Source organism: Erpetoichthys calabaricus, chromosome 4 (assembly GCF_900747795.2).
Source record: "Erpetoichthys calabaricus chromosome 4, fErpCal1.3, whole genome shotgun sequence".
NCBI lineage: Eukaryota > Metazoa > Chordata > Cladistia > Polypteriformes > Polypteridae > Erpetoichthys > Erpetoichthys calabaricus.
This window is the reverse complement of record NC_041397.2, coordinates 316830105-316843291: the sequence shown is the minus strand read 5'-3', so window position 1 is coordinate 316843291 and position 13187 is coordinate 316830105. Positions and strand designations below refer to the sequence as shown.

General features: G+C 39.3%; 1 long non-coding RNA gene across 1 annotated transcript in view; it reads right to left on the bottom strand.

Annotated features, from left to right (window-relative positions):
* LOC114641145 (uncharacterized) overlaps window positions 1–10614 on the bottom strand; it is a 37479-nt gene extending 26865 nt beyond the window's left edge. Inside the window, exons 1-2 of the long non-coding RNA XR_007934686.1 lie at window positions 10128–10614; window positions 9481–9828 (exon numbers count right to left, since the gene is read on the bottom strand). This is a non-coding gene — a long non-coding RNA (uncharacterized LOC114641145). The remainder of the gene's footprint in view (window positions 1–9480; window positions 9829–10127) is intronic.
* Window positions 10615–13187: the final 2573 nt, after the last annotated feature.

Here is a 13187-nt window from a genome sequence, read left to right as displayed (position 1 = left end):
ATCCAGAGGTAATAAAGTCATTTACAGGTAACATGGTTTTGCACATGAAATGTTTTGGTATGAAGTACACATTTAAAAAGAAATACAGTATATAGCATTTGTCGTGGAAATAGTGTGAAGAGACTGCAGAAAAGGATAAGTAAAGAGACAGAAATGTTCCAGTTGGTAGTTTAAGAAACTGGCTGATGTTATACACAGGATGTTCTAGATAGAGAGTTAAAATCAGCAGATAATAATATACCCAGAAAGACTGGATGGTTATCACATACACAGAAAATTCAAAAAAAGACATTCTGCGGTGGCACGGTGGCGCAGTGGGTAGTGCTGCTGCCTCGCAGTAAAGAGACCTGGGTTCATTTCCCGGGTCGTCCCTGCGTGGAGTTTGCATGTTCTCCCTGTGTCTGCGTGGGTTTCCTCCCACAGTCCAAAGACATGCAGGTAAGGTGCATTGGCGATCCTAAATTGTCCCTAGTGTGTGCTTGGTGTGTGTGTGTGTGTGCGCCCTGTGGTGGGTTGGCACCCTGCCCGGGTGCACTGCCTTGCACACTGTGTTGGCTGGGTTTGGCTCCAGCAGACCCCCTGTGACCCTGTATTCTGATTCAGCGGGTTGGAAAATGGATGGTTGGACTAATTCTGCACCCTCAAAAAATCCCACTCTTTGGTTATATGATGGTATTCAAGCCTTAAAGCAGGAATGTTGGAAAGTGGAGTGTTTATGGAAGTCCACTAAATTTCAATATCTTTATTTTAAAAAATTGATAATAAGTTTTAAAAACAAGGTCAAGGATGCCAGAACTGCTTATTTATCAAAATTTCTTTCCAGTAGAGATATAATCCAAAGATTTTATTTGATACTATCAATAAGATTGTCACTCCTGCGTCCCATTTAGTACCTATTTTCCTCAAATGAAGACTGACAATTTCCATTTTTTTGGTTAATAATGTTTGTGCAAGAATTACTACAAATAATCATATTGCTATCTACTGTCAAGTCTGGACAACAACCTTTAAGTGCTTCGCTCCTGTTTCACTGAAAGAGCTCTCTGAATTGGTAAATAGGATGAAACCATGACATTTTGCCCATTACTTTAATTAAAATCTAGCTGTCCCCTGTGGCACTGCCCTCATAGTAATGAAACAGAACAAACTTTAAAAGTCAATAAAAAAAATAAAAAAAATGTAATAATTTGTATTGAGAAGAATTTATATTGATGGCTTTCATATCTGAGGGACTCTTGATATACAATATTTTTGGTTTTGCTATCAGGGGCGAGAATGTAGCTGTGATCTCTTTGCCAAAAATGTAAAAAGTTGGTAAGGTATCTCTGGCCCAGTGGAAAGTCGGTATGATCCATCATCAAACATTGGCACAGTATCTGATCGTGTTCAGCTCTGACGGGAGAGTGTCCTCCACGTGGGGAGAAGAGCACATGGCGCGATATCTCTGCCAATGAGCAGGTACCCTCTGAAACAAACATATCTCTGATCTCTCTCTCAAAAACGTCAAACATTACTCTTTATAAAAATGTCTGCTGAAGAAACAGGTATCACTAGCTAAGTGGAGGCAAGGTCCACTTTAACACATGGCGCGAGGTAGAGCGACTCAAACGGAGGCTGGTGTGTGGGTGAGTAGGGCCCACCCGGCCCCCTACTCCTGAGGTCCTGTGCCCCCCTCCCCTCAGCCCACAGCCTGTCTCTTGGATTTGTGCAAATAAATCAGTGCGGCAACTGAACTATGATACTTAGTGCGATGAGAGAAATTGCAAAATCAACCAGAATGTTCAAGCAAATTATAGGAAAAAAACCTGTCAAGTAGTTCTCTCATGAAAAGCGTACAGACGTATAGAGAGACAAACAGACAGATGTTGGATTATACATATATCTCTATTATATAAAAACAATCATGGGTTGAGACGTGATTTTCTCGCAGACACTTTAACGTCCCACGAGACAAGGAGGACAGCTGCTGCACAGGCTTTGAAATGTTTGAAAAGCTGCAGCAGCAGCAAACCATGTATTTGTTTCCCATTGTTTCACCGTTTAAGAGAGGGTTTCAGAGAAGCAACCGCATCTCCTTAGTGTGCGTTCAGCCCCCCTCTTCACAATGTGACAGGCAGAGATACGAAGTGGGGGGCGAGTAGCTCCCCCGGGTGCTCTCAATATATTAATATATATATATATATATATATATATTTTTTATAGATAGATAGATAGATAGATAGATAGATAGATAGATAGATAGATAGATAGATAGATAGATAGATAGATAGATAGATAGATAGATAGATAGATAGATAGATAGATAGATAGATAGATAGATAAATAGATAGATAGATACTTTATTAATCCCAAGGGGAAATTCACAATAAATAAAAATAGAAAAATTAAAGTAGAAAAGTACACATACACATACAGTCATACACAGAGCTGCTGAAAAGGCTGTCACTCTCGGCGGCGCCGGATGTTATGTGTTATTGGGTGGTGTATTGTCCATAATCAACAGCTCCCTGATTTGTCCCGACCTACTTTAAACAGGCCGTTGTTCAGCCTCTTCTATAGAAGCCAAATCTTGATGGTTATTTGATTCAAAACAATAACACATATTTCTAAACTGCCTTTAAAGGCAACAATTACGTTCAAAATTCAACCTCCCAGCTACACATTTCTTTCACTATCTTCAAATTAGAAATTTTGTTAAACAGAAATTGCCCGATTTCCCCCACCTCGCACCCTCCACAATGCTGGAAAAAATACTGCTCAATTTTGAGGAATTAAACACCATTTCCGCAATATATAAAATCTTATTAGAGTCCCTACCTTTCAAAGATCCAAGAGGACATTGGGAAGAAGATCTCTTAATCAATATATCAGAAAAGGAGTGGAAGGTAGCAAAGCAGAGAATTCACTCGAGCTCCATATGCGCAAAGCATAGAATTATTCAACTAAAAATTATATATCGAGGTCATCTGTCTCGCTTAAAACTGTCCAAAATGTTTCCAGGGCGAGATCCAACCTGCTAACGCTGCAACCAAGCTCCTGCCTCACTGGGTCACATGTTCTGGGCCTGCACCAAACTAGCATCATTTTGGACCAAAATTTTTAAGTGCCTTTCAGACAGCCTTGGGGTCACAATCCCTCCTAACCCACTAACAGCTGTGTTTGGTGTTCTTCCAGACGGACTTGAATTGGAGAAGGACAAGCAAATGGTGATTGCATTCACTACACTCTTGGCACGCAGACTTATTTTGTTAAATTGGAAAAATCCTAATTCTCCTCTTATAAGTCAGTGGGACACCGATGTTGTATATTATTTGAAATTGGAAAAAATCAAATTCTCAGTTAGAGGATCTGTACAGAATTTTTTCAAAACCTGGCAGGATCTAATCAATATTATTTTAGAATAAGAGAAATAACTATTACCACATTTAATTCCCTTCTACATTTTTTAATTTACCTATATATTTATTTCTCCCTTTCTTTTGTTTATTGTTGCCTCATTAAAAAGCCCTAAGCATTTCTCCTTCAGCTAAGCTCTCCTTCTCAGGGGTGGGGTTTGATCTGTCTTCAATTTTGTCAGGTTATAAATTGATCTATTTGTATGGAATAATTACAAAAAAAATTAATAAATAAAAATAAATAAATAAAAATAAAGGCAACAATCTCAGAAAAAAATAATTGTTGCCAACACACCTTGAAAGTGTTCTTGAGGAACACAACATTTTAGATAAATTTCAGTCTGGCTTCAGTTGGATGCACTGTACTTCCCAGAGTCTCTAATGACATTCTAAAGCATAAGAAGTTGTCAGATATTAAAGTTACTGTGAAAAGGCGAGTCGTAGCCCACTGTCTGAGTGTCATATGAAAGCTTATTAGGGTACAGAGAAAAGAAAAAAAATATGGACACAGTGGGGGAAAAAAGTCAACTTTAATCTCGAACTTTCCATTTTAATCTCGTAATTTATTTTGTCATTAAAGTAGAACATCATTAACTTCATCTTAAAATCGTTTAATTTACTAGTTTCTCAAATCCCATCATAACTAAAGTAGCACGTTAAATGCTTTGTTTTGTTTATGTGTGTTCTTCTATGTGCTCTGTATGTGTGGATCACTATGTGCTTCTTAAACGGGCTTTCTCTTCCTCCGACAGGACACAGAATCCATTACATTCGTGATATTACAGCTCTCTGAATAATTTAAATACTGAGATGTATACTTGATATCATGTTCATGATGATAGGAATTGAGGCATGTTATTAAACATGGGAACGCGGTGGCACAGTGACAGTGACGAGCTGGCGCCATGTCCAGAGACTGCATCACATAAGATGCTTGCTGCGCTGCGTACGACCTTTGATTAAATCATTTATTGCAGCAGTACTGTCTCTTTCAAACGTATTAACCTCTTATTCTTGTCCTTCCTTTTCTTTCTCCAAGTACCCAATCGCCACACAATCAGCTCTGCAATAAATGTGAAGCCATCTGTAATCTTAGAACTCTGATTCTTCAAAACTTTTAAGGAACATTGAAATATCTTCGTAGTACATGTTTAATTATTCTATCCATCTATCCTTCCAGTGTCGTGCCAGCCCAGCAAGAATACAGTGTGAGGCAGGAACAATCCCTGAACTAGCTAGCGGCATGACACTGTGTCTTCACATGTTTAATTATTAACAATATAGATTATTTAAATGATGTTAACATTTTATCTGTATAATGTAATAAACATATTTTGCTGCATTTCTTCTTAAAATGATGTCGTCATCATATGTAAATACGCGCTTTATAAAGTGGATCAGGTTGTGTAATATAATAACTGTATTGCAAGTTTACAGTGAGGTGATTGTACTTATAAGTACAAACAGTTCTACAAGGAGCACTTGATGGACTGATTGAGTGCGTTTAGAGCTCTTGGGATGAAACTGTTTCTGAACTGTGAGGTTTGTACAGCAGTGATTCTCAACCTGTGGGGCGGGCCCCCCTAGGGGGCGTGAAGTAACATAAAGGGGGGCATGAAGATATGAAAAAAAGAAACAAAAATTGAAAATATGAAAAATACATCTATTGAAACCAAAACAAATTAACTTAAACTACATTTATTTTGATACTAGAAAAATAACTATAGAGTTAGATAAATGTTGATAAAAGTTAAGTAGGTATAATAAAATATGCATCTATGATATACCATTACTTAAAAAAGAACAAATTGATATTAGCGGGCTCCTTTCAAAAAAACGTTAGGGGGGCACGATTACAACTGTCATGAAAACTCGGGACGCAAATACTTAAAGGTTGAGAAACGCTGCAGTACAGGAAAGGCTCTGAAGCGTTTACCATATGGGAACAGTTCAAATAGACAGCATGGCTGAGGCAGCGTGTGCTTGATGCTGTATCCTGATAATTCTCTTTCTGATCAGCTGCTGTTGAGCTGTGATTCCACACTCCGATAGAGTGATATAAATACTTGAGAGTAACAATGCTAAAGCAGCTATAGTATTTAGAATAGTTTGGCCATTCTGTGCACCATTATATTGTTACAGGTTAATTACATTCAGATGCCTTAAACTAATAAACAATATGCGGTTAATTTCAGTGTATATGATAAAGCCGCATCAGGGATGTGGATCTAAAAAAGAAAGGAAAAGCACACTGGAACAAAAGCACTGCTTTGACATTGGGTGCCGCCAGTTTGTAAAACCGAGCGGAGAACTTGCATACTCCAAGGATTGAGCTAGCGTGAATATGTGTGTGGCATTATGCCAAGTTTAATTTTTATACATCGCGATTTGAGTGTGGAAACAGGAGTATGCAACATTTTTGTGCGTATGCACCGTTTATACATGAGGCCCCAGGTCTTTGAGGTCTTCTGCATAGGGTTTGTTAGCTGTCCTGTGTGTAAGCTACAATATATAACGCAATGCTACAATATATGTATTACTAATGTACTGATATTGATACACTGATATAAGCAGTTGACTAATGTAAGTGTGTGTGTAAGCAAGAATATTTAAAGTAGGGTGACAAAAACTATTAAAAAAGAATGGTTTGTAATTTCCTAAAAGCAACCGTTAACAAAAAAATGTTCTATGCTTAAGAATAAAAATGTGATGACATACAAAAAAACTTGCACAAAGTGGAAACACTGAAGCAAGTGCAAAAGTGTTTTAGAAAAGGGAACAGACAGGTAATAAACTATATAAGCAGCCTGAAGAAGGGGAAGTGAGAGTTTTTCTGACTTGCAAGCAGAAAGCTCCACACTACTCATCCATTTATTAATTCTGAAATAAACTATCATTGACTAATTGCACTCCTGTCTTCCTTGGTGTTGTTCTTCCACACCTACATACTAGACTTAAGACTAAAGGAGACCGCACTTGAGGCATGTGGCCCCTAATTAATGGAACTCTCTTCCTGTATATGCGAGATCTGTAGATAATGTGGAAAATTTTCAAAAGGTGCTTAATACCTAATTATTCAAGCTCACCATTGTGTAATTATACTGTGTATGTCTAAGTATATTATTATTGGTTTTAATCGGTTTAAATTTGCCAAGTTTTATTGTGTATGTCATTGCATTTTATTCCTGGTTTTAATATATTAACTTGCTTTTGTGCAAGTGCCTGTGATAATCGTTTGTAAATCACTTTGACATTTGTTCTTGAAATGTGCTACATAAATAACATTTGCTTACTTACTTAAATACTTTCGCTTGCCTATCTGGCACCAGCAGTCATGCCATGATCAGCATCACCGAGGTCACATTCTGACATTCTGGTATTTCATGTAAAATATGAACTGGAGTACCTACGCTGTACCTACAAGATCTTATGTACTGCACTGACACCACAGGACTGTCTGATCAGATCACTGCATGTGTTAGCAGGTGGAAAGCTGTTCATAAGAACTTGAAAAGTGAGTGTAGACAGATCAATGTATGTTAGTGTTTTCTGTCTGTATTTAGTGCAGAGCAGAAGTATTCTGAATGCTTAGAGTTACTACAACTGTATTTACAGTTCTGAAAATTAGTCTTGGTTATTACTTTTCAAGTACCACAGGCAATACATACAATTTTATTTTGTTAATTTGAAATTTAGCACAGTAATACAGTGATTAACTCTCCTGATTAATGGAAAAAGCATTCTAGCATTGAATACACTTTTCTACTATGTGCAGTTTGCATGTTCTCCTATGTAAGCACCTCGATCATGGGAAAGGTGCTATATAAATAAAATGTATTATTATTATTATTATTATTATGTATGTTTTTCTCCCACTTCTCCAAAGGGATGCAAGTTCAAGTTAATTGACATGTTGACCTGCGTGAACAGTCCCAGTGCAGCTACTATAACTACTCAAACTAATAATTAAATTCAGTTTATTTAAGAAATAATTATTTTGAGTTCAGGGGTTTTGGAACTGCTCAGGTTTAGGCAGAAACTGTGTCACTATAAATTGTTCAGTTCATAAGTCATTCAATAAATTTTGTTCTTACACAAAAAATATCACTAATTAAAATACACGGGAATCGTATATATACATACACATACATACACATACATACATACATACAGAACGACTTAATATTGCTCAGAATTACTCTCAGTGATTTGAACACTTATAACGGAATGAACAGACTGCCTCATTACCTGACTGAATTTGATTGTTTAGTATATGCATTTCGGTAGAGATATTAACCGCTTAGAAGAATTCACAAGGGGGCTCCGCCCCCTGCTCGCTTCGCTCGCCTACCCCCGGCGTTTTGAACCCGTGCCCGCTGGGCAGCTACGTGTCCGGATGACGCACGTTTAATACGGAGCGTTTGCCCGTGTCATTGTGGAGTCCCCCACTGGTAATACAGAGCTTCGTCCGTACTATTACGCGGTGCATTTTGGACCACTGCGGACCCCGTAGTTTTTCTCGTTTCAGTTTGTATCTTTGGTCAGTTGAGGTCATGTTTTTCAAGCTTTTGAATTCCGGTCTTCATTATCTGTAACCTGCTGTCCATGTGCGTGGCCCCCTTGTTCAACCTGTTTATCACGTTTCACTTTGCTTTCTACTCTGTCTTTAATTTCTGACCGTGCTTTATTCCGGTTTTGTTTCAATGTCACTGGGTCCGTGGTGATTATATGTAAAGGAGGCAGTCTAATTTTACCCTTTTGACAACTACGTGTAAATTCATTATTTGTATTGCCAGTTGTTTCTTCTGGGAAGTTAAGTGAATGACAATGATTGCAAATGACATTCATTAATCCCAATGAATTTTCCTCAATAGTGGACCCATTATTGAAGGCGTTGTCAGCCAACTGGCGTAAGCATTTAGCAGGTGTCTGGCATTGATGTCTGCGACGGGCATGTTTTGCTTGTGGCGTTTGACTGACGCGTTGTTGCATGTACATTATTTGTGACGCGCTATTTTGTAGTTTTAATTGATTTGCCACCGCTTTGCGAAATAAGGAGGATCGCACTCACTGTTAATATGTATCCTTTTCTGCAGTTGAACGGTTAATAGTGCTTTATTGTAAGGAGATACACCTATGCTCACACCTATGCTGCCTAGTGTGAAGGTGTTGAGATGACGTATGTTTAATATGGACGTTTCCTTTAGAAATGTGGTTTTGGGTGTCACTTCTTATTGAGGGGGGGGGTATTGAGGATTGTTGTTGCGCGAGCGTCTTCTTTCTTTTTGTGTCCCATGGGCTTGACACCTACGCCGACACCCATGCTGCCTAGTGTGAAGGTGTCGACGTTCACTTTAGAATATGTGGCTTTGGGTGTCACTTCTTATGGATGTGTGGGGGGGATTGTTGTTGCGCGAACGTCTTCTTTCTTTTTGTGTTCCTGTGTCTTGTTTGAATCCCCCTCTTTGTGTGTGTCCCGTCCCTTGCTTGTAGGGTCTGTGGGGTGGTTTTGTGTTCTTTTTTATTGTCTTCCATGGGCTTGTTGAATCCCCCTCTTGGTGTGTGTCCCGTCCCGTCCCGTGCCTGTAGGGGGGTGGTCGTGCCTTGCCGTTGTGCGCTCGTCTGTTCTTTTTTTTTGTTGTGTTTAGTTTCGTGTGCAATGTGTTTTGTGCTTTGCCCGCGGTTGAGTACTTTTTTATTTGCCTTTTCCTTTTTTCGGTGCTTGTGTGACTCCTTTTTGTATGTGCTCACTCCTTTTTTCTGTGGTCTTGTCCGCCACTCGCGGCCCCTCATCCGCCTTTGTCGCCCTCTTTTGTCCGCATTTCTCCGACTCTCGCGGACTCTTTTTGCGCCTGCGCCTCTCGCGGACCCTCATCCGCCTCTCTCGCCCTCTTTTGTCCGCCTTTCTCGGCTCCTCAGCCGACTCTCGCGGACTCTTTTTGCGCCTGCGCAGTACGTCTTTTTGCAGCTACGGCCCATGGCCGGATGTGCCTGCGTCCATCATCCGGTTTAGCATTCTCGGTTAGTAATATAGATTTTGGACCAAAGCAATCCTCCTGTTAAAGGACTGAAGTCCCACTCTTACCGTCCACTCGCAGCTCGATCCCGTCGCTGAAGCGCCACACGTCCGTTTCCAGCTTGGTGCAGTAATAAGTAGCGACGTCTTCTCAAGTGACATTTCGGATGACTAAGGTGTGATTTTTTTCCAGTGTAAAGTGCTCTCCGGCCCTCAAGTAAGAATAGCTGAACGTACCGTCAGGGCTGAAGGATTGCAGGATGGGCTCAGGGGGGCGGCCGGAGATCTGCCTGTACCAGAACATCGATGAGCCGTCACTGCTGCTGTTAGTGGAGTACAAGCAGTTCAGGGACACCGTGTCACCCGGGGGAGATGTCACCACAGAGGTCCAGGCGTGAAGACAAAGGCTCAGGAGACCTGGAACAATAAAAATCAAATAACATATAAAAGCTATATCAGTTACTCGACACGAGTAGTTCAGTAATTACATTTGAGATGTAGGATATAATGGGTTGGATAATGGATGTCTTCCAATAGTTTCACGAAAGACATTATGACAGTTGAATGTTTTTTTTTCGAAACCTGTTATATTCTAGTCGGACTGCAGACAGTTTGTTTATTCCGACCGAAAAGGGTTTAAACAGACCTAAGGCAACTTAACCATTTACCGGTGTATTTATTTATTTGAAAAACTAAACATTCTTTGAGGTGCTTACCTAACGTGCAGGCCTGCGAATATTCCTTCGAAAAAAAAAACAAACATTGTTGCCCTTTCCTGCTGGCCGGCATAATCTGTTCATGGAGTTGCTCGAGCGGCCCCCTCACCGTCCCGCGGCACCTTTACTCATTTGTGTTCTACAAGAACAGTCGCGTAGATTTAACCGCTGAAACGCACACGAGTGCTTTCTGTGTGACTTCCTACTGACTTTAATACAAACGGATGTATCTCGATCAAAAATCATGTGAGGTTTTATGGTATAGTTGGAGACTACGATGTGCGCCATCATATATAAAATGTTCTGTCCTATCTATTCAGTTTCCCATTCTACATACTACAATGCAGGATCGCAGGGTCCCTTTGAGGCAGCATTGTTTTTATATTAAAAAAAACTAAATCTGAATTAATAATTATTTATACTAAGCACCTCAGTATTGAACTATGAACTAAACTTTAAATTGTTAAATAAACATAAAACAAATGTAGAAGGTTAATACTTAAAAAAAAAAAAAACCTTTTCAAGTTGCCACCATTAGTATTTTTATGTTTTAATTCAGGGGTGAGCAACATCAGTCCTGGAAGAAGGCCACAGGCGCTGCACGATTTTGTTCCAACCCAATTGCTTAATTAGAAAACAATCCTTAGCAATAACAGGCCCGTTTTAATTCAACTCCATGGCTTGTTAGTGTTTTTGTTTAGCCATATCAGGTTATATTTATAGGGCACTTTTATTTTCCTTTCCAAGGATCTCATCCAAATGATTTGAAGGGTGAAATGGACGAGTGATTCTCAGTCCTTCACTTTTTCTCTTCAGTTTCCTTCCAAATGTTTTATTAATCCAGACAGTTCATGATGAATACACACAGATGTAAATGGAGACACGTTAGATGGAGAACTGCTGCTTCTTTTGTCATTTTCATCTTATTGTTAATAAAGGGGGATTTTAAAAAAAAACCTGCATGTAGCTGCATGTTTAAGACTAAAATAAGCAGTTAAGGGTGGGGAATGTTAACAAGCAACACCACTAAAACAAAGCATAAAAATGTCACTTGAGCAATAAGTGCTTTATCAGCAATAATTGACTTGGTTGGAACAAAAACCTGCAGCCACTGCGGCCCTCCAGGATGGACATTCCTCACCCTTGTTGTAATTATAGCTCTTCTGTTATTCACTATATTCATTGTGTTCATCCGGGTTTCCAACTGTCTTGTCCAGTGTCCAGTGCTTGGCACAAGGCAGGGATCAACTGTTTTTAGTTATCTGTAGCATATTATTACATTTTTACTACCGCACTGCACAGGCTTCCAGTCTGTTCTAGAAACTTTAATGAAAGCTTCACTATACCTCATTAACAATCCCTTCATATATGGAAAATACAAAGTTATGTATTAGCACAAGTAGTTGTAAACTTAATATGAACTTTTATAAGCATTAGAACTTAAGGTAGAACTTTTACACAAATCAGATATGCCAAGTAAATCTACAGTATATCTACAGTATATATCTAAAAGCCAAATACCACTGACTCACTCATCACGAAATCTCCTGAACCATAAGGACTTGGGACTTGAAATTTGGAATGTAGGTTACCCTTGGCCCATAGGTGCTCGCTAAGAAACGGTTTTAAAAATTTTGTGGTCCTAGCGTGTTCTGTCTGTATGTCTGTCCGCTTTTCATGAGAGAATTACTTAACGGATTTACATCAGGTTGTTTTCTATAATTTGCTTGAACTTTCCGGTTGATTTTGTGACTTCTCTCATCACGCTAAGTACCACAGTTCACTTACAGTACCGATGTATTTATGCAAATCCAACAGACTGTCTGTGGGCCGAGAGCAGGGGGGCGGGGCCTTCCTCATTCACTCGCCTGTCTCTGTTCGAGTTAGTCTACATCTCACCACGTGTTGGAGTGCACCTCGCCTCCGCTTAGCTAGTGAGACCTGTTTGATCAACAGACATCATCATCTACAGATTGTTAAGGAGTAACGTTTGACGTTTTTGAGACAGAGATCAGAGCTACGTGTGTTTTATAGAGTAGCTGCTCATAGGCCATGTGCTTTTCTCCCCACGCAGGGAACGCTCTCCCATCAGAGCTGAACACGATCAGATACATTGCCAACGTCTATCGATTTTTAAAGTTTGCCCTGTTTCATTACTATGTGGGCGCAGCCACGGGGTACAGCTATCTTATATATATAAAGCAGAATGCAAGAGTGTATGTTATCATCCAGTTGACGCTTGGTAACCACAAGGGGGCGACAGAGCCCCAGACACAGCAATACAGTCCACAATACTGTATAAGAATATAAATACAATAAACAGTTTTTATTCCACAAAGCAGCTTCTAATAAACACATCTCCAACAATTAGCCACAATCTTATATATAAAGCAGACTGTAACAATCTTGCGGTCTTGTATATATGTTATCATTAAGTTGACGCTCAGAGTTTTATCACAAAAATACTGTAGTATTATTAGTCATTTAATATTTGATTTTGTTAACAAAATTTTCATCTTGCATTATTCTTATTGTAACAACGTTGTAGTCATAATAGAATTAAATCAACCTAATACCAATATTAATTTAATTGACTTTTATTTTCGTCGTCAAAAATTCTGCATGTAAAAACTTATTACTACATCTCAAAACAAAAATTAATTTGTCACTTATTTCTTAATTATATTGTTAATTATCCAGTTTATGCTCTGAACATTTCTGGTGTGCTCCATAATTATATTTTTCTCAGACAATTAAAAAAAAACTTTACTTTCCTCCCGAGCACCACTGGGTATTTCAGCTAGTAGTTAAATAAAGGCATATGCCATATTTCTTTTTTATTTGAGCTCAGAGAGAAACCACCAATATTTAATAACCCAAAAGAATGGAGAAGGGGGAGAATGATAAATGGAGACAATCCGAGGTCAGAGAAGGGGGAACACCTGCAGGTTGAGGGCCAGTTTGGAAATAAGGGAAACATCCATCCATCCATCCATTGTCCAACCCGCTGAATCCGAACACAGGGTCACGGGGGTCTGCTGGAGCCAATCCCAGCCAACA